Source organism: Mesoplodon bidens, assembly GCF_964165515.1.
Source record: "Mesoplodon bidens genome assembly, chromosome: Y".
NCBI lineage: Eukaryota > Metazoa > Chordata > Mammalia > Artiodactyla > Ziphiidae > Mesoplodon > Mesoplodon bidens.
The window spans coordinates 43,893,016-43,915,874 of NC_138180.1; the positions used below are offsets into that span (position 1 = coordinate 43,893,016).

General features: G+C 33.8%; 1 long non-coding RNA gene across 4 annotated transcripts in view; it reads right to left on the minus strand.

The window, feature by feature from the left end:
• Nucleotides 1-3,303: 3,303 nt before the first annotated feature.
• Nucleotides 3,304-22,859, minus strand: part of LOC308609612 — a 42,069-nt gene continuing 22,513 nt past the window's right edge. For 2 of the 4 annotated variants that reach the window (XR_014014319.1, XR_014014322.1), the window contains 4 exons: nucleotides 11,310-11,528; nucleotides 9,701-9,789; nucleotides 5,828-6,095; nucleotides 3,304-3,471 (listed from right to left, as the gene is read on the minus strand). This is a non-coding gene — a long non-coding RNA (uncharacterized lncRNA). Of the gene's footprint in view, nucleotides 3,472-5,827; nucleotides 6,096-9,700; nucleotides 9,790-11,309; nucleotides 11,532-22,859 lie in introns of all 4 variants that reach the window. The other 2 variants (XR_014014320.1, XR_014014321.1) reach the window with 1 other exon arrangement.

A 22,859-nucleotide genomic window follows, 5' to 3' on the forward strand; every position in this document is an offset into this window, starting at 1 on the left:
GAGGAGGAATACTCAATGGCTTCTATCCCAGTGGGGGTGCTCCAGTCCTCCCTACCTCACACCACAGATCAGAAACACAGCTAAGAAACAGACCTGAGGGCCTCTGCTCCAACGACTAGGGATCAGAACCCAACCCTGACAAGGCAGTGACAGCCACAGAGGAAAGGGAAACTTCTGCTGAATAAAAATCAAAAGTAAGAAAATCAACAGGAAAGATCAAACTTGGAAAATGTTTGCAATATCAATATCTGGCAAAGAACTCATATACAGATTAAAGAATTTTTACTCTTCAAAAATAAAAAGACAATCCAATGGGAGAAAATGGCAAAAATATATTTATGGATATGTTTTATATATATAAATGTAAAGTATATGTATCCATGAATATATGCCTATTGGCTATTTGCATGTCTTCCTTTTATTTTTAAGTGCCTAATTACATTTTATATATATATACACACACTATTACATATAAAATAGGTAACTAATAAGAACCTACTGTATAGCACAGAGAACTCTATTCAGTACTCTGTAATGACCTATATGGGAATAGAAACTAAAAAAGAGTGGATATATGTATAACAGACTCACTTTGCTGTACAGCAGAAACTAACACAACATTGTAAATCAACTATACTCCAAAAAAATTAATTAAAATATTTACATATATTGTATACAACATATATATTAACTATATATTATTTATATATATTAGAGATTGCTCCATCAAAGACGTACAAATTATAATTATGATGAGATACCACTACATACCACTATAATGTTTAAAATTTAAAAAAACTGTTAATATCAAGTTTTGGTGTGGACTTAGAGAAACATGAATACATTGTTAATGGGCTTGTAGCATGAAAGCTTTAAAGTTAAATATACATTTATATATGACCAAGCAATTACCTAATAGTTCATACTTATCCAAGAGATATGAAGTCTTATGTCACACAAATTTGTTCACAAAAATGTGTAACACCATTATTCATAATAGGTAAAACTGGATATGACCAAAATATCCAAGATTTTTTTTTAAACATCTTTATTGGAGTATAATTGCTTTACAGTGGTGTGTTAGTTTCTGCTTTATAACAAAGTGAATCAGTTATACATATACATATGTTCCCATATCTCACCCCTCTTGCGTCTCCCTCCCTCCCACCCTCCCTATCCCGCCCCTTTAGGTGGTCACAAAGCACCGAGCTGATTTTCCTGTGCTATGCGGCTGCTTCCCACTAGCTATCTATTTAACGTTTGGTAGTGTATATATGTCCATGTCACTCTCTCACTTTGTCACAGCTTACCCTTCCCCCTCCCCATATCCTCAAGTCCATTCTCTAGTAGGTCTGTGTCTTTATTCCCGTCTTACCTCTAGGTTCTTCATGACCTTTTTTTTTTTTTTCTTAGATTCCATATATATGTGTTAGCATACGGTATTTGTTTTTCTCTTTCTGACTTACTTCACTCTGTATGACAGACTCTAGGTCCATCCACCTCACTACAAATACATCAATTTTGTTTCTTTTTATGGCTGAGTAATATTCCATTGTATATATGTGCCACATCTTTATCCATTCATCCGATGATGGACACTTACGTTGCTTCCATGTCCTGGCTATTGTAAATAGAGCTGCAGTGAACATTTTGGTACATGACTCTTTTTGAATTATGGTTTTCTCAGGGTATAGGCCCAGTACTGGGATTGCGGGGTCGTATGGTAGTTCTATTTTTAGTTTTTCAAGGAACCTTCATACAGTTCTCCATGGTGGCTGTATCAATTTACATCCCCACCAACAGTGCAATAGGGTTCCCTTTTCTCCACACCCTCTCCAGCATTTATATGGTACTGGCACAAAAACAGAAATATAGATCAATGGAACAGGATAGAAGGCCCAGAGATAACCCCACACACATATGGTCACCTTATCTTTGATAAAGGAGGCAAGAATATACAGTGGAGAAAAGACAGCCTCTTCAATGAGTGGTGCTGGGAAAACTGGACAGGTACATGTAAAAGTATGAAATTAGAACACTCCCTGACACCATACACAAAAATAAACTCAAAATGGATTAAAGTCCTAAATGTAAAGCCAGACACTATCAAACTCCTAGAGGAAAACATATGCAGAACACTCTATGACATAAATCACAGCAAGATCCTTTTGGACCCACCTCCTAGAGAAATAAAAACAAAAATAAACAAATGGGACCTAATGAAACTTAAAAGCTTTTGCACAGCAAAGGAAACCATAAACAAGATGAAAAGACAACCCTCAGAATGGGAGAAAATATTTGCAAATGAAGCAACTGACAAAGGATTTATCTCCCAAATTTAGAAGTAGCTCATGCAGCTCAATATCAAAGAAACAAACAACCCAATCTAAAAATGGGCAAAAGACCTAAATAGACATTTCTCCAAAGAAGATATACAGATTGCCAGCAAACACATGAAAGGATGCTCAACATCACTAATCATTAGAGAAATGCAAATCAAAACTACATTGAGGTATCACCTCACACCGGTCAGAATGGCCATCATCAGAAATTCTCCAACAAGATTTATATGGGTGAACCAGTTGTGGTATATCCATACAATGTCATATCATACAGCAGTAGAAGGATAGAATTATGAGGAATGCAACAAGGATGAATCTCAGAAACACTATGCTGAGAAAAAAGCTAGACACACAAGAGTATGTACTTTATGTTTCTGTTTATATGACTTTCTAGAAAAGGAAAAATGAATCTATGGCGACAGAAAACATATCAGCAGTTGCCTGTATCAAATATGGAGTAGAGAGTGACTGGAAAGAGGAAAGGGAAAACTGCAAAGGGGGGTAATAGGAAAATTGTCTACCTTGATGGAAACAGAGTTACAAAATATTTACATTTGTCAAAATTCATTAAAGTGGACATTCAAGTTAGTATATTTTTTATATTATACCACAATATATTTCTTTTAATAAAATAATTATGAAGAGTAGGTAAGTGGGCAAAGGACCTGAACGCCAGCTTTAGCTATGTTAGAGCTGTCAAATCAAAAAAAGATCAAGTTGCCCCTAATTTAAAAACCAAGAAAATGCATAGAAGTTGAGGAAGAGAGATTTTAACTTATTTTAAGAGTGAGTTTTCTAACAATTAGAGCTTCCTAAAAATGAAACAAACTTATTTTGAGTTGGCAATTTCTTTCTCAGTGAGGACATTCAAGTACAAGATGACGATCATTTTTCAGGTATGTTGTAGAAGTGCCTTAGAGATTGAAATTTGCATTAACCAATATTTAAGATAATTCAATAACATCAGAAAATATGCTATATTTATATATGCTCTTTTATGGTAGAGTTCTGTCTATAATGTTTTCTAAAATATCCTTTGAATTAATATTTCAATAGTAGTCTCCAGTGCTGCAAATGTAGGCCAGAAAGTTAGATCTGTGCACAGTCTATTTTTTAAGAAGCTTGTAATCTGGAAGAGAAGATAGACAAAAATGTTGTAGCAAAATGCAGTAAGTTTCATAATAGAGATATCCTCATGCTCTTATATGACATGGAAGCAGTGTCATATTCTTAATATGTCATCTTTTTCTGAAATACTTCAGTATTAATTTCTAACAATGATAATAATTAATTAAGGCATGAATTATTTACGGAGAGATACTAGTTATTCCTAAAATATTTGGAGATTGTTTTAACATGAAGGTATTTCTTAGAATACCTCCAGTAAAGTTCCAAAACGTGTCTTTCAAAGCCTAAATGTGTTTGTACGATCCTGAAAACCTCAAGGAAAAATGTGAATGTTGCCGATTATCCACCATTTAAAGTTTTCTAGGCTTTGGCATTTTTCTGTAAGTATAAATAATTGACTATGAACTATGCAGAGAGTTGTTTTACCTGAATTTCTTTGAGATCCATCAGATGTGGCCATTAAAATGAGCCAATCTCCTCCATTACAACTACTCACTGTGCAGGCTCCTAGTCAAGCATTGGTGGAGATAGTGCAGCTCAATTTAAATGTAAAATTCAAGGTAATGTAACTAAACAAGTTAGTCCTATCCTTTTCCCCTTACTTTCCCTTAGAGAGTTTTTGAAGTTAGGGATTTGTAAAATGAAAGTATTAAACCAAATTTAATAGCAAAATGTCATTGATATCATTAGTGAAACCAAGCCCAGTTTCCATTTACCCCAAAGTATAAATTGCCTATCTGAGAAGCAGTTCAAATTTAAGTCATGTCAGATTGGTGGTCTTTCTGAGTTTCAGGTTGGAACTCTTATTTGAAGTCATTGTTTCATTCAAGAGCATCTCAATATCAATAGCAGGTTTTCTACTTCAGCAAAAGCCTTGATATACATCAGTGCCATTGGGTCCAGAGGATAGCCTCTTTGTACGTTTTTTTCTCCCAGTCTCACTGCAATGTTAAAGTCACTGATATCACAGAGCACATTTCTAATCCTAACTATATGCCCTAATTTTGGCAGAAATCCACTCCTCCACTTTTATGCAATGTATTAACAACCAGAAATTTAATTGTATTTGTTGAGACTGTAATATCAACGTGAAGCATTCCTTTTTTGAAGCTCAAATTCTTAACACTTGCTTTCCCCTTTGCAAGAAATACCTACTCCTTTACTCCCTTGTCCCCTTAGGCTACCTACGTCATACTTCAGTTAAGAAGACATTTCACAAGGGATGCCTTTCCTCATCCTTCCAGGTGAGAAAGGCTCCCTGTTCCATGGCTCACAGTACCCTGTCTATATTTACAACAATTAGTAATTCTTCTTTAGACTGCAGGCTCTAAGAAATATGGACAATGCTTGCTTTTCCACACCTTGTATTACCAGCACCTAATGCAGTGCCTGGGACCTAGTAGAAGTTCTATAAATATGTAATGATTGCTGAATGAATGAATGAATGAATGTGTTAGTAACAAGATAAATGCATAAATCGTATTTGTAAAGCACAATACAAAGTAATTTCATTAATATTCACCCATTTATTTGTACCTTTATACCCTTCTCTTCATTTATATATCTTAGAATTACTTTTATCAGCAGGGATACAGGATTTAAGGATGCAATTTTTAGGAAATGTATTAGAAATATTTGTGAGTGAGTAAGCACTATGCCATGGTGAGAGAGAGGAAAAAAAAAAGCTATTGCTATATTCTTGACTCAAGTCATACTCAATATTATTTGTTACATATTATATTACACACACAAATGCATTCTCACTGGCATGGTATCACCTACATTATTATAATTTCCATTTCCTTCCCAATCCCTCTAAAGCCCATACTTGACCCTTAGACTTATTAAATTGCATTGTTTTAAACCACTTCTCCAATTTGTCAAGGTCATATAATGGTCATGTTGAATTTTGATCTTGACAAAGTATTAATCAGTCTTATCAACTAAAGAGAACTGTAAATGACTAAATCCACATGCTTTTCTATCATCCTAGACTTGATGAAAATATTAAACAGCCTCTGGCCCAGGATTGACCTCTACATATAAAACTTCTGTCCACTTTGGCTGAGGAGGAACTATAAATGAGTTTCATTGTTCTACCTACTTTGTTTCCAATAAATAGGTCTCTGGTGCTGATCTATTTTTATAAATTTGTGAATGAATTCCATTTGTAATATTTTTATAATATTAATATTTAATGTCTGATTTCAAGTCATGGATGAAAAAATGCTAACATCAATGAAAACTACTACTTGCCCAAATAGATTAATAATAGTAAGAACAGGTAAAGTAGATTTAAAACCTACTGTCATGTTTATTTACTTTCCTGAATTGTTCCCACTGTGCCACTTTCTTACTTTCTGAATATGACAGGTTCATGCATGACGTCCTCCTCTAGATGCTGTGCCATTAAGAAATCTCACTGATTATAATAGGTGATCATCTATGATGGATAATAAATATGCTTGTGCATTTTCAATCACAAATCCATGTCTTGCACACTGAAATGATTTTACTTGTTGCTTGATCACGGGGACTTCTTCCTCTGAATAAATAAGACTTGACTTTGCCTCTTTATGCAGTCATCTGTTCACAGTTCTGCCTCTCTCCAGTAGACTGTGTCTCCTTAAAGACAAATGAATATTCATTCATCTTTGATCCCCTTTGCTTAGCATGCATAGTAATTGTTCAACAAATATTTGTTTAATAAGTTAAACACCAATATGCCGTGAAGTAGGAAAATCTGGAGATGTGAGTGGTCAAGATGGGGGGTGTGATTAAAGGACCCCTCTGAATTCTAAGAACAACATACTTAGGAGGGAATGCATGAATAATCAACGGGGCTGACTACTTGACAACTAGTATGTATTCAACTTTCAAATTCTATATTATAAGCATCCCTGAGTGTAATTTGAAATGGATAGACAGGAATTTTTATTTTATTTTTTCTAATGAGGAAGCAGTGTAGGTCTCTATTCTCATGGCCTCTGTTGCTTCCTATGAATATTTCTCCAATATCTTGACATAATCATTTTCAGGAAGCCAAGAGAGTCCAAAAGAAAATGACAAACAGCAGAAATTGCTTTCATTTTCTAGTGTTTGGAAAAACATAAAAATAGGCTTAAGTTTTTCAAACATACTTAGATTTCATGAGATTTTATTTGGTTTATAATCAATATGATAAGATGCATATATATGTGTATAGAATCATCATTCATTTTAAATTGGAAATAATGTGTATCCCCATGGCTGATCTGCAAACTGTCAATAATAAGAACCAAGCTTATGTCCTCCTAAGTCTTTTGTAGCCGCATTTTAACACATTTTCTGAAAGTTATTTCACTTCAACCACTCTAGATACTTTCTAAAAAAACAATAGATGACTTTTTAAAATTTTCCTTTCAAAATGAAAATATTAAAGTATGCTACAAATTGGTGCAATAATGGAAGCTACAACTTACCATGTAAGTTTGTTTGTAATTGAGCAAAATATGTTCCAATAATTTTTGCATTGTATTTGCCTTTCTCTCTGTAATTACTAACCCTTTTTCTTTCACTATGGAATGTGAATTTTGATTTCTCATCTTCAAATTTGCCTTTAAATACATTTCTACCCTTATTTTTCTTCCATCTGGAAGCTAAGTTTTCAAGAGAAAATTTGTTGCCACAAATATTGAATGTCTTCATATTAGGAATAATTCTAATGCAACTACTTTGTACTTGGAAATGTGCCACTGTGTTTAGGAATGCTAAACACATACTTTTGGGTAAGTTCAAAAAAGATTACTCCAATGATTCAACCAAGTATATTTCAAGCATATTGATAAGAAATTTCAAACTAATTGTGTGTGATAGCCATCAATTAAAGACGTAAAATGAATGCCTGCTATTTTAAAACATAGTTAAGCCAAGGAAAAGCTGTGCATAACTAGCATGTTCTGTAAAGATAATTGGCTCACTAACTAAATTCTAACAGCCCATTCACATTTCTAGATTTTAATTGAAGAATGGATGGAAATAGTAAGGTGAGCTCATTGCCCAATACACATAAGCATGTGACAATTTTAATTTCTGCAGAGATGCCCATATTGTGTGAAATCTTATTAATATTGTGATGGAATACAGTGAATCATGCTGTCAAAGAAGCACACATTTGTTGAACGTGTGTTCACACACACACACACAAACACACAGATACACACACATTTCTTTTCTCTCCTCTCTATTCTCATTTCAGTCCCATTTTTCCTCTTCTTAGATAACTGGTATCATGAATTGAATATAAATACTTTGAATCCATGCTTGAACTTTTTACTATATGCAAATGAATCCATGAAAAACACATGATTGCTTTGAGTTTTAAAAATTTGTATACATGTCATCATGCCAAATATGTAATCTTAAAAATCATTTATCATGTATATAATTAATTATTTCGAGTGAAGTATTGCATTGCATCTTAAAAATAGTTTATATATGTCTTTTGTAAGCAGCATAAACTGGAATTTTAAAATTTATTTTTATTGTCTCTGTGATCAAATGTATTGTGATTATTGATCTATTTCTCCTTTATTTTTCCATGTTTCATCCCTCCCGGTACTAATTTCGTTTAAACACATTTTTCATTCTCTTTTTATGGTCTACCTTTTTATGAATCATATATGAAGTATTCATTATTAGTGTTTTCTGAAAAATTTGACATATATGTCTAACTTGAAAAAGTCTAAAACTAATTATCTCATCTTCCTCCTAAGCGGTTCATGGACACCTCAAATTTTAAATCTGATCTCCAGTATTTCAGTATATTATCTAGTGTTTTAGTTTTACTTTGTACATACCCCCATTGGCTATTATTTTTTACACTCAACCGTTATTCAGATTCATTCCAACATTACAAATTTCTTTGTTGGTCACTGTTCAGTGCACCTTCCTACTTCCTTTTATGCTTATTTTCTTTCTTACTGAAGAACATTCTTTGTACAATGGTCTCCAATCTTGCCTAAAACACATGAGAATTATGTGAGAACTTTTTAAAGCTCCCATTATTGAAACACCGCCTAGATCACTTTGGCTAAAAAAAAAAAAAAATCTCCAAGTATTGGCTTCAAGCATCAGAATATTTTTTAATCCTTCAGACAATTCCAATAGCTGCTGCTACTGCTTTAGTCATTTTGTTGTTGTTGTTGTTACAGTTTGTGGGTGGTAATTCCTCTTTGTCTATGAATGAAAATTTCTTTACTTCTTGTTCTTGAGTAGTTTTTTTAAAATGAGGTGTAGAATTTTAATTTGGACAGCTATATGTGCTCAGTACTTTGAAGATATTATTCTATTGTTTTCCAGCATCTACCTGTTTTCTGATAAGACAACAGCATCTACCTGTTTTCTGATAAGACAACAGATATTTAAAACCAGCCAAACCAGCAAAAACAAGGTTTATTATTTCCAGGGCCCCCTTGAATTTCTTGGTTTCAACTCCTCCTTACTATTCTAATGTTGAATTTGTTTTTTCTCCTTAAATCCTGAGACTGGGGACCCCCCCCCCATTTTTTGTAAGCTTGTTCATTTTCTTTTTATGTGTTGCAACATGTAAAAGCAACATATAAAAGAAAACACAAGTATAACAAACTGTGTGTTCAGATTGCAAGAAAGGATTCTCAATATCAGTTCAGCCTATCCTATTGACTGAAAGCATTTACCTTGTTTCTTTTACAACTAACTTGAATATTATGAGTCTTACATCTAATATACAGTACTCTTCACCCTTCTTGGAACGTCTATGCTCAATAAGGACATTAGTTGATTTGTCACTAATATTGCTTTCCCTACATGTGAGTGCATTCAGAGTTCTATCCTGTCCCATATACATAGCATAATCTTATATTTTGTATCTAACTGGCATCAGTTTTCCTTTTTTTTTTTCGATTTACTTTTAAGGTTTACTTTTAGCAGGACTGTACTGAAACACTCTTACACCTTAATAGATCTAATTGTCTGGACTTAAAATAATAGATTTCTCTATCACAGGGGCATTTGTCTGTACAGATACTGATTTCTGTTCTCTGCACATGTTTTCATGTTATATGCCCAGTGTAATATGAAGCGAGTTAATTTATTGTGTTGCATATAGTAAAGAATCCAGCAGAATAATGTTATTTAGGGGTTTTTTTTCCATTATTTCTATGAATAACAACAACATCAACAATAATAGTAATAGAAAAGATAATTTCTACCTATAGCAAGTCTCAGTTTTTTCTTAAATGCAGTAGAAGGCCCTTCACACTCTATTTGTCAGCTTGGCTTCAGGTTTTCATATTGTTGGCTAGAAGACAGATAAAGGGGATTATGGACAGAACTGAGCCTGGTTTCTGCTAATCTCCAACTTGAATTCTTTCAAGGGTTGCAAAATGTGATTCAAGTATTTCACAGGCCTTTATAACCTTTGTCATCTGTCTGGTATATGTGCCATCATGGGTGGATTTGGAACTGACATTTTATATCTCTGATCTCAACTGTATAAATATTTGTTTAGACTGACTATCAACATAGAACACAGACATTCTCTTCTGATGTATGGATGATAGAATAGTCCTTAACTGGGCCCCTAAGGATGGGGCAGGCACAAACTAACAGAGGGCAATGAGGCAAATTTTCAATGAACTCAGATTTTATATTTTCCTTTAGGTAAAAGAGTGGTTGCTTCTGTACCAAAAAACTATTTCTTATAATTTGGGTTACATTAAAAATATCTCATATATACAACCATTTATCTTAATCTATAATAGTGACTTGGTTTTCTCAAATACATTATATATGGATTCCTTTAGACTGGAATTAAATTAATCATGGTTGTTATTTTTTTTTTTTCTATAGACTTCCCAGCTATTTTCCCCTAGGAAAACTCTCTTAAATAATCAAGAGAAATATTTTAGGCAACATTATGTAAATCATCACCCTTATTAGATGAATTAATATTCTTGAAGTTATAGCTCATTTCATGGAAATCAGATTAACCTGATGTTATGGGCATTGTCATTTATCAGTAAGTTATTTGTTAATATGCTCAGTATGTGACATAAAATATGTAACTTTAATAAGAGAATGGATCACCTCAAATAATTTAGCAAATCTTGAAAATGATAAGGATTAAAATTGTGGATGTATAAAGGACACAGAAGCTTGGAGAACTTTAAAACCATCTATTTCTCTCCTGTTTCCCTCACACAAGGAAATGAAGGCTGACACTTTAGCATGGTTTGGAAATCCCTCTAAAAATTATCTGACTTTCTCTTAGAATTAACAAGTAATTTAAAGTTTTAAGAACTGCAGAACTGATCACATGAATTACCAAAATTTAGTCAAGAATTTTTTTGAATATCCACCTTTTGACAAACATTGTACATATATATACCAGGTTGTAGAGATGAATAAAATCATCCTTAGTCTCAAATAACTGAAAGAAAAATCCCCCAATATTAGTGAATACTGAGGAATTAAGGATGATGCTATGAGAAAATTTTTATAATGTGAAATTTATTAAGTTAAATAAAATATTGTGCTTTTGAGATTAGAATGACTTGGTTTTGTTCTAATGATACTGATGATAGACAGTGGTTGTATTTTGCAGAAGTTTTATGGGAGCAAAATAAAAACTTGATAATGTGATATAAATTTGGTCCCGCAAGGCGATTTTTATTGTTATTTCTATTGGTGTTGTTAATGAGAGAAATTTCTGTGAGCTATTAGAAAAAAAATGTGGATATCAATATCTAATCCAAAAGGAGGACAAAATAATGGATAATTAGAGAATATATATAACCAGTAAGTTAAAAATATACTCACATGCTAAGGAAGCACAGTGGTGGAAGTTTTGCTCATCATAAAGCTTTAACAGTGAGTAGAATGTATCTTGGTGTCTTGGGTGTGGGAATATATGCTAACAACCAGTGATAGATCCGTTGTAAAATTTGGAACTGTTCCTTTGGTATTAAATTTCACTTAAGACCTGTGCTTCTGGACAGGATGGAGTAATAGGAACTGGATTTACTCTCCTGGCTTAAACTGCTAAAAGTATATATATATATATATATATATATATATTAAACAATACTTTTAGACATTGAACAACAAACAGCACAAGACAACAGTTGTATAAAGCTGTTAATTATAATGATAGCCCATAAAAACCAGTGGCATAATGTTTTGTGTAATACAGTTAAATGTTGGTGTTTGAACAAGTCCCTGGTCACCTGTGAAAAATAAAGGTGGATTCTCTTTTCATATTTATTAACAAAATGAATTTCATAGGGATGCAGTATTTAAATATGTTAAAATGCTACAATTACTAGAAGAAAACATTTTTGTTTTATTTAATAAAAGTTAATTTTTAAATTTTTTTATATTTTTATGTGTTGCATTTATTGCTTTAAGATTATACAAATATGTTTTGATATAATTTAATACATGCAGCATCAACTAGAGTATTCAGTACACAGAGTATTCAATGGGTATAAGCTTAGTAGTGGGACCAAATTAGCCCTAGACAAAATTGTTTCACTTGCAGCCTAATAAGGCTTATAAGGCAGCCTCAAAATGATCAAACTATTTATTAACTACCTCTTTGAGCAAAGTTACAAATATTAAAAAAAATACAAATACGCCCTCCAACCAGTAAAGTAAAATTCACAATATCTGACATGCAATCTAGAATTACTAGGGATGCAAAGACGAAGGAAAATATAACCCATAACAAGGAGAAAAAATAATTAATGAAAACAGACTGAAAAATGGTACAATCAGTAAACAAAGACATTCAAACAGTTATTATAACTAATTTTCATAGGTTCAAAAAGTTTAAAGGAAAGCATCAACATCTTAAATAGACATACAGAGGATATAAAAATAACCCAAATTGAGTTCCTAGAGATGAAAAATATAGTTTCTGAGATGAAAAATAAACTGGATGGGATTAAAAGAGATGAGGCAATGCAGAAGCAAAGATTGACCTCCCTGCAAAAGCAAAATTTTGTTATTATAATCTGTCCCACTGAGTAGTCCAAATATAAAGTCTGAAATGCAAAATGCCAGCTTGGTCTTCTTTTTCCATTTCAAGTTTGCTTTACCCTTTCTGGTTTGTGCTTCCAAAAATAATTAAAGTATAAAATTATGAAAATTGTATTCAATGGTATTAAAATTAAGCATCTATCCATTTTATGGATTGCCCTGCATAATGCAAATATCTAAAATCTAAATATTATGTGTATATATACATATATGTATACATACATATATGGATATATATCTCACTAGCAGAATGAAAATAAAATATGAAAGTACAACACAAGTTGTGGAGGAATATAGTAAAGGAAAGTAAAATGATAGTATTTTTGTTTTTAGATATAGTTGCCCTACGTAGTGGAAAAAGGATATACGCATTAGCATATTTTATTTTCTGAGAAGCATGAATCAATTTAAAAGATGAATGGGCAGATGAATTTAAAGAATCATTAATTTAAATACATAATCAGTCTTCAATTTTTTTGTTACTGACAACATCCCCTTTAAGATTTTCAAAATGCTGAAAGGTGGGATTCCAAGATTTTTAGTTGCTATAGAAGCAATTATTAGCAAATCCTTTCTTCTAATCTCATTACAGAAAATAGTGCCCTTTGTGCCCAGAGAACTCCCATTAGAACAGATAGCTAGTGGGAAGCAGCCACATAGCACAGGGAGATCAGCTGGGTGCTTTGTGACCGCCTAGAGGGGTGGTCTAGGGAGGGTGGGAGGGAGGGAGACGCAAGAGGGAAGTGATATGGGAACATGTGTATATGTATAACTGATTCACTTTGTTATAAAGCAGAAACTAACACACCATTGTAAAGCAAGTATACTCCAATAAAGATGTTAAAAAAAAAAAAAGGAACTGCATTTCGGAGCAGCTCAGAACATAGGGTGTACCACTCTGGAGCTATCCTACATTTCCTGTGTCTGATTAAATATTGTGTATATATGCTATGTATTTATATCTCCATCTAAATATACATCTGTATCTCCTAAAATACTCTCTCACATATAATGAAGTCACAGTTTCCAGATAGTTGTTCTGGTAGTCATTAGACAAAATATAGTCTCATTTATTTAAAAAATGTGAAATGAGAGAAATGTATGAAAAACTTGATCCATCTTCTGACTGAATTTGTGGTATTGGTACCCTCAGAAGAGGAAATAATTAATTTATTGTAAATTATTTTATTCCTCATTTATTAGAGAGGAAATTTATAAACTGAAACTGTTAGGGCTTAAAGGGTTTTTTCCAGAAGATAATATCTGTGGTTCTCACCTTACACTGAGCAGTATATCACTAGTAAACAATCAGACAAATATGTACATTATTAAGTTATTTTATTTTCACCTGGCTTTTTAATACTATCATCTGATATACATCATATTAATTGACACTGCAATTTCTTCCTTGATTTGTATATTTTTTTCTACAAACACTTTGCATTCCAACTTCCACGTATCAGATTTACTCATCCCTGTGATGGTCTTAATCTTCAGACATCTTGCTGTCTGGGCTGTTCAACCCTGTGACAGTAAAAACACACTCACTAGGGACTAGGAGTTTGAGAAGGACTTAGAAAATTGTTTGGAACCTGAAAAAAATGGCTCCAGAATATGAAAACAAATCTGCAAAATGGAGATCAAAACTTGTGTAATTAATATTTTCAACTAATACTACTACAACAGCAATGTTACTCAGCTTTCATATAGTTATCTATAAATTATATTGGATATGTGACTTGGGCACATTTTAATGCATTTGATAACATTTAGGGTAAAGCTTCTAAAAGGGCAATTGCCTAGGACTGAGGAAGGTTTAAAAATGGCCCTGCACAGAATGAACTAGAAGTGACTTCAATGGGAGGCTGAGGCAGAGATGCTGGACCCGGAGAGTGACAGAGCAGGCATACATTGGAGAGAGCTTTCCTATATAGGAGAGCCAAGAATGTGTTACTTATTGAGGGGGGAGCATGAAGGTAGTGGACCCTATAATGAGAATCCTAGGATTGCTCCTAGATTTCTAACTTGGATAAATGACAGGACGGTACTCTTTGGTGAATACTAAAGGAACAGCAACAGCAGCAAAAGTCTAAGAATGGAACTTTAACATATCACAATGCCACCTTTAAAGTAAATTTGGCATTCTTCCCTTTTTGAATGAATGAAAATACATTAATTAAAGACATACATGGGATTCGCTGGTGGCGCAGTGGTTGAGAGCCCGCCTGCCGATGCAAGGGACACGGGTTCGTGCCCCGGTTTGGGAAGATCACACATGCCGCGGAGCGGCTGGGTCCGTGCGCCATGGCCGCTGAGCCTGCGCATCCGGAGCCTGTGCTCCCCAACGGGAGAGGCCACAGCAGTGAGAAGCCCGCGTACCACACACACAAAAAAAGACATACACATTCACACACCTGCTAATATCTGCTCTTCTGCAATCGTGTTTTCTGTATAGTGTCTAAATATCTATTCCAGTTGAAGTAGTGCTTAAACACTTCAATATGCCTCTTTTCAGCCAAAAAGAAAAACTGTCTATGACTGTTTCAACATATTTTAAATATATGTATAATCATTGCCAATTTGTCTGCTTTGCAGATTCTAGTTTCCTATACAATATTTAATATCTCCCTTTATTGAAAATGTCATTGCTCAGTATTATGATTGTTTTTCATTTTTATTATATGTCTGAAAATTAGAATTATTGATTAATCTCTTTATTAATGGAATAATCTCAGCACAATGTTAAATACACTTCTTCTCTACCATTATTATATGTTATTTTAAAGATTTTCCATACAGTTACTTTAAATGGGATTTTCAGATTTTTCAGGCTTTTTGAAGTCAGTAGGATAGACTCCAGTGAGTAAAAGAAATGCTGAAGAACAACAATATGAATTAAACAAATTTAAGTAGTTAAGAAAGCACTAATCTAGTCATTGAGAAATGTATACTAATATTTACATAGTATGTATATATAAATCAATAGTTTCTAAATGAGATAATCTACTGAACAAAATATCTTAAAATATGAATGAAAAGATGTTGTAAAATCTCTATATGATTAAAGTACAAAAATTTTTATAAGCTTGGAATATAAATAATAAGTGCATTTTTGTCTGGGAGACAAGTTGTTATCTGGGAAACCTCAAGACATTTTGTAGATTATTGAAATCACTTTACTATCAATCTTGAGCATTTCTCCTATCAACTCTATAATTAGTATTGGAAATTACCATGATGACTCTATTTCACTATCAGGAACATTGAAGAAACTATTTAAAGTGCTAAACATTGGTTTTAACAAATAAAAAACAATTCATCTGAAGAAGATGTTACAATGAGCTGAGGAATTAAAAGATCTCAAAGTAGAGAAATTTCACTGACTGCAGAATAAACAACTTGAGGGTAGAGAGTGTCTGTTTTTCCTGTTTGCCCTCCAAATTTGGGAACAGTTTTATATGCACGGTGCAGGGTAATAAGCAAATGTTTAACAAATGAAAAGTACTGAATTCATTACCTTGTGGTACAAATTAGGATTTCTTTTGTACTGTAACTAGAAGATTTTAACTTCAGCATTATGAATTATTAATGTCTTTATCTGTTTCCCAGTTCTGTGTCAACCAAACTTATTTGAGTGATAATTAGAGGACTTCATGTTTATCCTATCTTCTGGGATTTCACTTTTGCATATCTGTTAATTCATAATTTTGACATTTTTATAGCACAACCAAAGACTATAAAAACACAGAGCAAGCACTTGCCAAAGAACTCTAAATAAAACACATCTCAGACATGAAATTAGATCCATGCTTGGTTATACTTCTAAGTGCTTCATCTAAAGAGAGACGTGCAACACTGCTGCATGAATTAATCACCTAGGGTGACTTTTAAACCTACCAACAGCTAGCCCCTCTATCATATCTGATTTTATTCAATAGTCTAAGTGATAATAATTTTTGGATCAAGAACTTTATTTTACTAGTTGTAAAGGTGGGCACATGCACACGCACACAATCCCCAGTGCTTTTAAAAATTGTGGGACAGAATTAATCATAACTATTGAGTTTAAATGCCATTTATCAACTTATTAAAGTGCAAGCATGCAGGGAAAATAAGATAAACACAAGACTTTTGTTTTTCAATTTATTTTTTTAATGTCTTGTAGAAATCTTTATGAAATTAACACAAAATGGTGGTACCAAAAATCTTTTTGCTTTGTTTATTCCCTAGTCTGTGGCAATGTAAAGAGTGGAAGTTAACCCGGAATTTAAGTTAAGGAAAGCTATATTGTATTAAGTTTAGCCAAAATTCTCTAACTTGCCATATTTTTTCAAATAAATAAACTTTCTATTCTCTTCCCTCTCTCCTCATCTCGCTTAAGGTATGTCAACTCTAACCCCGCCCCCCATACACACACCTTGTTGCCTCTGATATTATCTCCTCTACTAGAGGCGCTTTTGTACTTATTGCTACACGATAGTTCAACAATAAAATGTGATAAATGCAGGCAAAGGTGTTTCAAGAAAGAAGGTAAATGTCCTTACACATTTTCAACATAGAAACAAAAAGTTTACAAAACAGCAAAATTAAAAAAAAAAACAGTTATAGATAAAGTTTGCAGATAATGTTGTCATCCCTCTTAAAAGAAGAGGGATAAGGCACAGAAGAAATGTAGTGTTGAGGACAATGAAAATCAGCAGTTATTGCAATCTATCTATGCTGCATTCAATGGATTTAGAAGACAGAGGCTTGAGTGCTGTCGTTATTGCTTGTTTGCCATTTGATCGTGGGCAAAATATTTAATTTCATTGGGTTTCTCTTTCTATGCCTCTAAAATGTGGATTCCCAGGCTAAGAAAATATTTCAAATCTTTTCTAGGTCTAAAAGTCACAGACCTTAGTGTACCCTTTATAAAGGCCACATTTTCACAAAAGATAGCATTCTTGTAAAACACCTTTATAGAAAGAAAAAGCTATATTTAGAAAGCCCACTCAGTGTCCAGGTTTTTCTGAAGTCGTACTGCTGTTTGTAACCAGGTGTAGGCCAGTAGGACAACACATTTGCTTTAATAACTGTCCAGATTTCTTGGAGTTAAAGATAAGTTTTTCATTATTCTAAGTGTTGACCTAAGAAATTATTGAAAATAAGAATTGTTCTAATTTACTTCTTGAATTGCCCAGTTCTTACATGGCCTGACATGAAAGGTGATTTAAAAGATTGCATTTAAGTTTGGACATATAGCCTTCATCCTGCTGTTTCATCACAGACCTCTTACAGGATAAACACGTGCAACCATTTTGAGTTTCTGAATGGAAGTGCTCCTTATAGTATTTTCCCCTTATAAATTTCTTGCCAACTTACTCCAATTTGAATGCAGGTAGAAATTTATAAATTTCTCCAAGAACTTATTTTTATTTTTATGAATCTTACTGATTTTGTGTTAATACTGAGGACTTTATCAAATTCATAGACATTTGATAGAATAAAAAGCAAAAGCATAATTAGGAAAAATCCAAAAACCTCAAATAGAGAATAAGATGCTATGTTGTTAGTAACAGAAATTAGCACAAATAGCCTGAAAAACTGACCACCATTGTAAACTGAGCTTTTAACTATGGGAGTCGCCAGGAAAAGGAGGGTTACCTGACTCAGGGGTCTTCTCCTTTGTTTGCCTTCTTTTAACAATCTCGAAAATTAAAGAAAGGTTGAAATGACAATAAAAATAATTTATTTCCCAAACCATTTGAGAGTAGTTGCTAACACAATGCAATGTCTCCCCCAAATCCTCTAGTATTTCCTACAAACACATATCCAAATATAATCATGAAAATAAGGAAATTAACACTGACACATGACCACAGAGCTACTAATCCTCAGACCCCTTTCAAGTTTTGTCAATTATCCCCATCATGTCCTTCATAATAAAAGGATCAGTCCAGTATCACATGTTGCATCTAGTTGTCCTGTCTCTTTAGTTTTTTAATCTGGAAAATTTTCTCAGGCTTCCCTTGAATCTCATGAACTAGAAAGTTTTAAAGAATATGGATCAGTTATTTTGTAGGATTTAGCTGTTTGTATTTGTCTCATGATTATTCAGGATATGTGTAGTTGGCAGGAATAACACAGTGGTGAAGCTCTGTTCTTCTCACTGCTTCCTATCAAACAATTTTGGCAAACTTTTAACCTGTAACCTTACTGGAATATCATGTGACTCATTTGATTAAGGTGTATCACCCAGTCTTCTCCATTGTAAAGTTATTTTTTTCTCCTTCATTATTAATAATTTTTGTGGTAAGGCACTTTGTAATTATGTAAATATCCTGTTCCTCATCAAACATAATTTACTCAATTTAATTATTTAAATCAGTATGAACTCATAGACTCCTATTTTATTCAATTGACTATAATACATTTCTGCCATTATTTATTTTGCGGCTGAGATTGTTCAAGGTTTGTCCAGTGGAAACCCCTTCAGTTTGGCTTCTATATCCTTTGATGTTTCCCAATTATTCTGTGATATCCCCCTTCTTTTTTTTTAACATCTTTATTGGAGTATACTTGTTTTACGATGGTGTGTTAGTTTCTGCTTTATAACAAAGTGAATCAGTTATACATGTATCCTCATATCTCTTCCCTCTTGCATCGCTCTCCTTCCGACCGTCCCAATCCCACCCCTCTAGGTCACAAAGCACCGAACTGATCTCCCTGTGCTATGCGGCTGCTTCCCACTAGCTATCTATTTTACGTTTGCTAGTGTATATATGTCCATGCCACTCTCTCACTTTTTCACTGCTTATCCTTCCCCCTCCCCATATCCTTAAGTCCATTCTCTAGTAGGTCTGTGTCTTTATTCCCGTCTTACCCCTAGGTTCTTCATGACATTTTTTTTTTTTTTTAGATTCCATATATATGTGTTAGCCTACGGTATTTGTCTTTCTCTTTCTGACTTACTTCACTCTGTATGACAGACTCTAGGTCCATCCACCTCACTACAAATAACTCAATTTCGCTTCTTTTTATGGCTGATCCCTTACTTCTTGAAACAATAATATGTTCTAGGGTCATCTTATATTTTCCCTGTAGTGGTTCTAGAATCAGCCATTTCTCCAAAGAGCTTTAGTTCCTTCAGTTGGAGAGCTGTATTTAGAAACCAAGATCTGGACACTAGGTGTATTCATTGCTCTTGGGAAGCAGTGGTCCCAGGTACTCTCAATAGGCAGAGCTAGGGGATTTATGTACATATATACATACACACATATGAAAACACATATTCATAACCATTTACACATATTCACAAACACATTCATAAACATATGCATACATATAGTCTATGTTTTTTCTATAATGTCTCTATATTGAAAATCATGTGTTCACATTAACATCCTCCATTCCCTTTCAACACCCTTTCATTCTAGTTTTTGCCCTTTTCATATTTTAACTCCCTCCACAGATATTAAAATAACACTGATTACCATATTCTTAATATCCTTAATTATTTGATCAATCTTCCTGTATTTAAGTAAATTCTTGTAGCTGCCACTTTCCCATCCACACATTTTCTCCACCTGGCACGGGTTAGGACAATCTGTACACAGTGGTTGCCAAGGCCACTTCCTCATGTGGATGCCTTTTCACACGAATCAGACTTCAGCAGTCAACTCCAGGCTCCCTTATGCAGACATCCTCTCCCCTTTCTCAGACTCTGAGACCCAATGCCAAGTCATTTGGTTCCTTGAATGCCCACCTCCCCCATGCTGACAAAGGGTTATTTTACCTCACTTAATGGACTAATTTGTTCAAGAAGGGAAGGGATCACAACACTATAAAGCAGTTATACTCCAATAAAGATATATAAAAAAAGGGAAGGGACAAGGAAGGGGATGAAGAAAGGGAGGTGGACAGGGATGAACAGGTATCTTTCCTTTCTAAACAATATTTGAAGAGGCCCTTCATTTAGAAGTTGCAAAGACATTATGAAGTATCAGCTGAAGAACTGAAACAATGACATATATTTACACATCTGTATCCCTACATCTATGACACACAATGTACACCTAATTTTATAGCAACCAAAATATAATTTAACAAAACTTATGATGCTTAGCCATACACTTTAATACTCAGCAACTTAAAAAAATGTGCAATGCCATTTGGCTGTTAACTATCATCCATTTATATGAATGGATGTGTAAAACTCCTAGCCAAGAGTGCTTGGGATAGCGTCTCTACTGATCCTTACTGGATCCTCTTCTTCTTTTGTCACTCTTTTCAGTCATTTGTTGATTCTCGATTGTATCTCATTGGTGACTTGCATGACCATTGGTAATCATATCTGGGCAAATACCCCAGCTTGGTGTCTCTCAAAGGGCTGACTGAAAACCACCTGCAACAGAATCAACTGTGGTACTAGATAAAATTCAGGTCCACAGGCCCTGTTCTGATTTCCTGCTCAGAAGCTCTTTAGAGAGTAATGAGTATTTGGAAAATACCTTAGCTAATTCTCACAGATTAACACTGAAACCATGGTGGAGTTTGCATGTCTACAATTCCTCAAAGTTCTCGGTTTAAAACACATAGGTCTCACCAACTACAGTTCTTTTATTTTAGCTTCATCAATTCACATTTGTTATTTAACCAACTTGGAAATTGCCAGATGTGTGAATAGCCGCCAAAGTAAAATGTATCTGTCTTTTGCAAAAATGTCTTCTACCAAATGTCTCTACAAAATGAAATGTAAATACCTTCTAAGATCTTGCTTGGAGGAATCTTACAGATTTTTTAAATCTTCCAGGTTTTAGGGAATAGCAAGTGCAAAGGCCCTGATGTTGGGAAAGCCACTGCAGAAAGAAAATCTGGATGTGTGTGTGAGAGAATAGTAGTAGTAAACGAGCTTGGAGAGTAGGGCAGAAGAAATACAGAATAAAGCATGTGGGACAGGTAAAAAGTTTAATTTTTATTCTAAAGTGATGGGAACAGGTTTTGGGAAATAATGTGATATGATTCATGTTTTTTTTTGTGATTATTCTGGCTATTGTATTGGTTATAGACTATAAGGATTGGGGCAAGAGGGGAGGAAGCAAGGAGGTTGTGGAAGAGGCTGCCTATTGCATTAGATGAGGCAAGCAATGATGGCTTGGAGTAAGTAAAGATGGCAAGAGTAAGGTGAGAGGTAGGTGGATTCAGGATGTGTTTTCAAGTTAGACTGGCAAGAATTTCTGATGGACTGGACACAGGAATTGTGGGAAAGTGAGAGTTCAAGGATGAATCTAACATTTTTGGCCTGAGCAACTGGATGAGTTATGGAGCCAGGAAAAACGGGAGTACAATGGATGGATCAAAGCAAAATATTTAGTTTTATTTGCTAAGTTTGAAATGTCTATTATGCATAGATTGGAGATATTTAGTGGGAAATTAGAATTAGGAGTCTGGAGGTTAGGTGAGTGCTTAGGGCTAGAAGTACGAATTGGGGAATCATAAGTCATCTTCCCATTAAAGTAATGGGACTAGATTAAAACTCATGAGTAGTTAAGGTAGATGGAGAGTGAAGGGGGCCAGGAATGAGCCTTAGGGCATTCTAAAAGACGTTAAGGGATGGGAGGCATCACCAAGGGAGACTGCCAAGGAATGGTGGGTGAGGAGGGGAGAAATCTAGGAGAGGATGGTGTCCTGGTAGCCAGTGAAACAAAATATTCATTATGGAAATGATGAGGTTCATTTCCCAAAGTTTCTTGAATTGATGATCATTTTAAACTTGGTATTTTAAAAAGAGCTTTAGCAAACAGAAAAGAGAATAATTTTCTATCATGAGTGATTGATTGCAGTAGCATGGGGAATGGAAAAGTTGTGAAAAGGGAATCAAGAATCTATGTAAAAGACAATTTTAAACAAAAGTATTCATTTAAAAAACAAGTACACAATATTTAGACATTATATTTTGTCTTTGTGTCAACAGCAGCTACAGCATGCTGTAAGTGAAAGATGAAGGATTACAGTTTAATATCAAATCATGGAAAAAGGTGATATAGTTGAATTCTTTGTAGATTTTTAATAGATTTCAAACCTCTATTGGTTTTGAATAATGCCATATTTCAAACATAATTTTCTAAATAATCATAACAATTTTAGAATCAGAATAAACCTTATATAACCTTATATAAAACTTATTTAAATGCACATATAGTTAATTTTTATGGGTAAAACTAGGACTCTGGTCTTCTGATTACCAGTACTATTTCTTATTGCAACACACTGTTTAAATGTATAGATGATTGAAAAAAAGAGCATACCAGTGATCTCTTAAATGTTTTATAAAATATTAAGTAATTACAA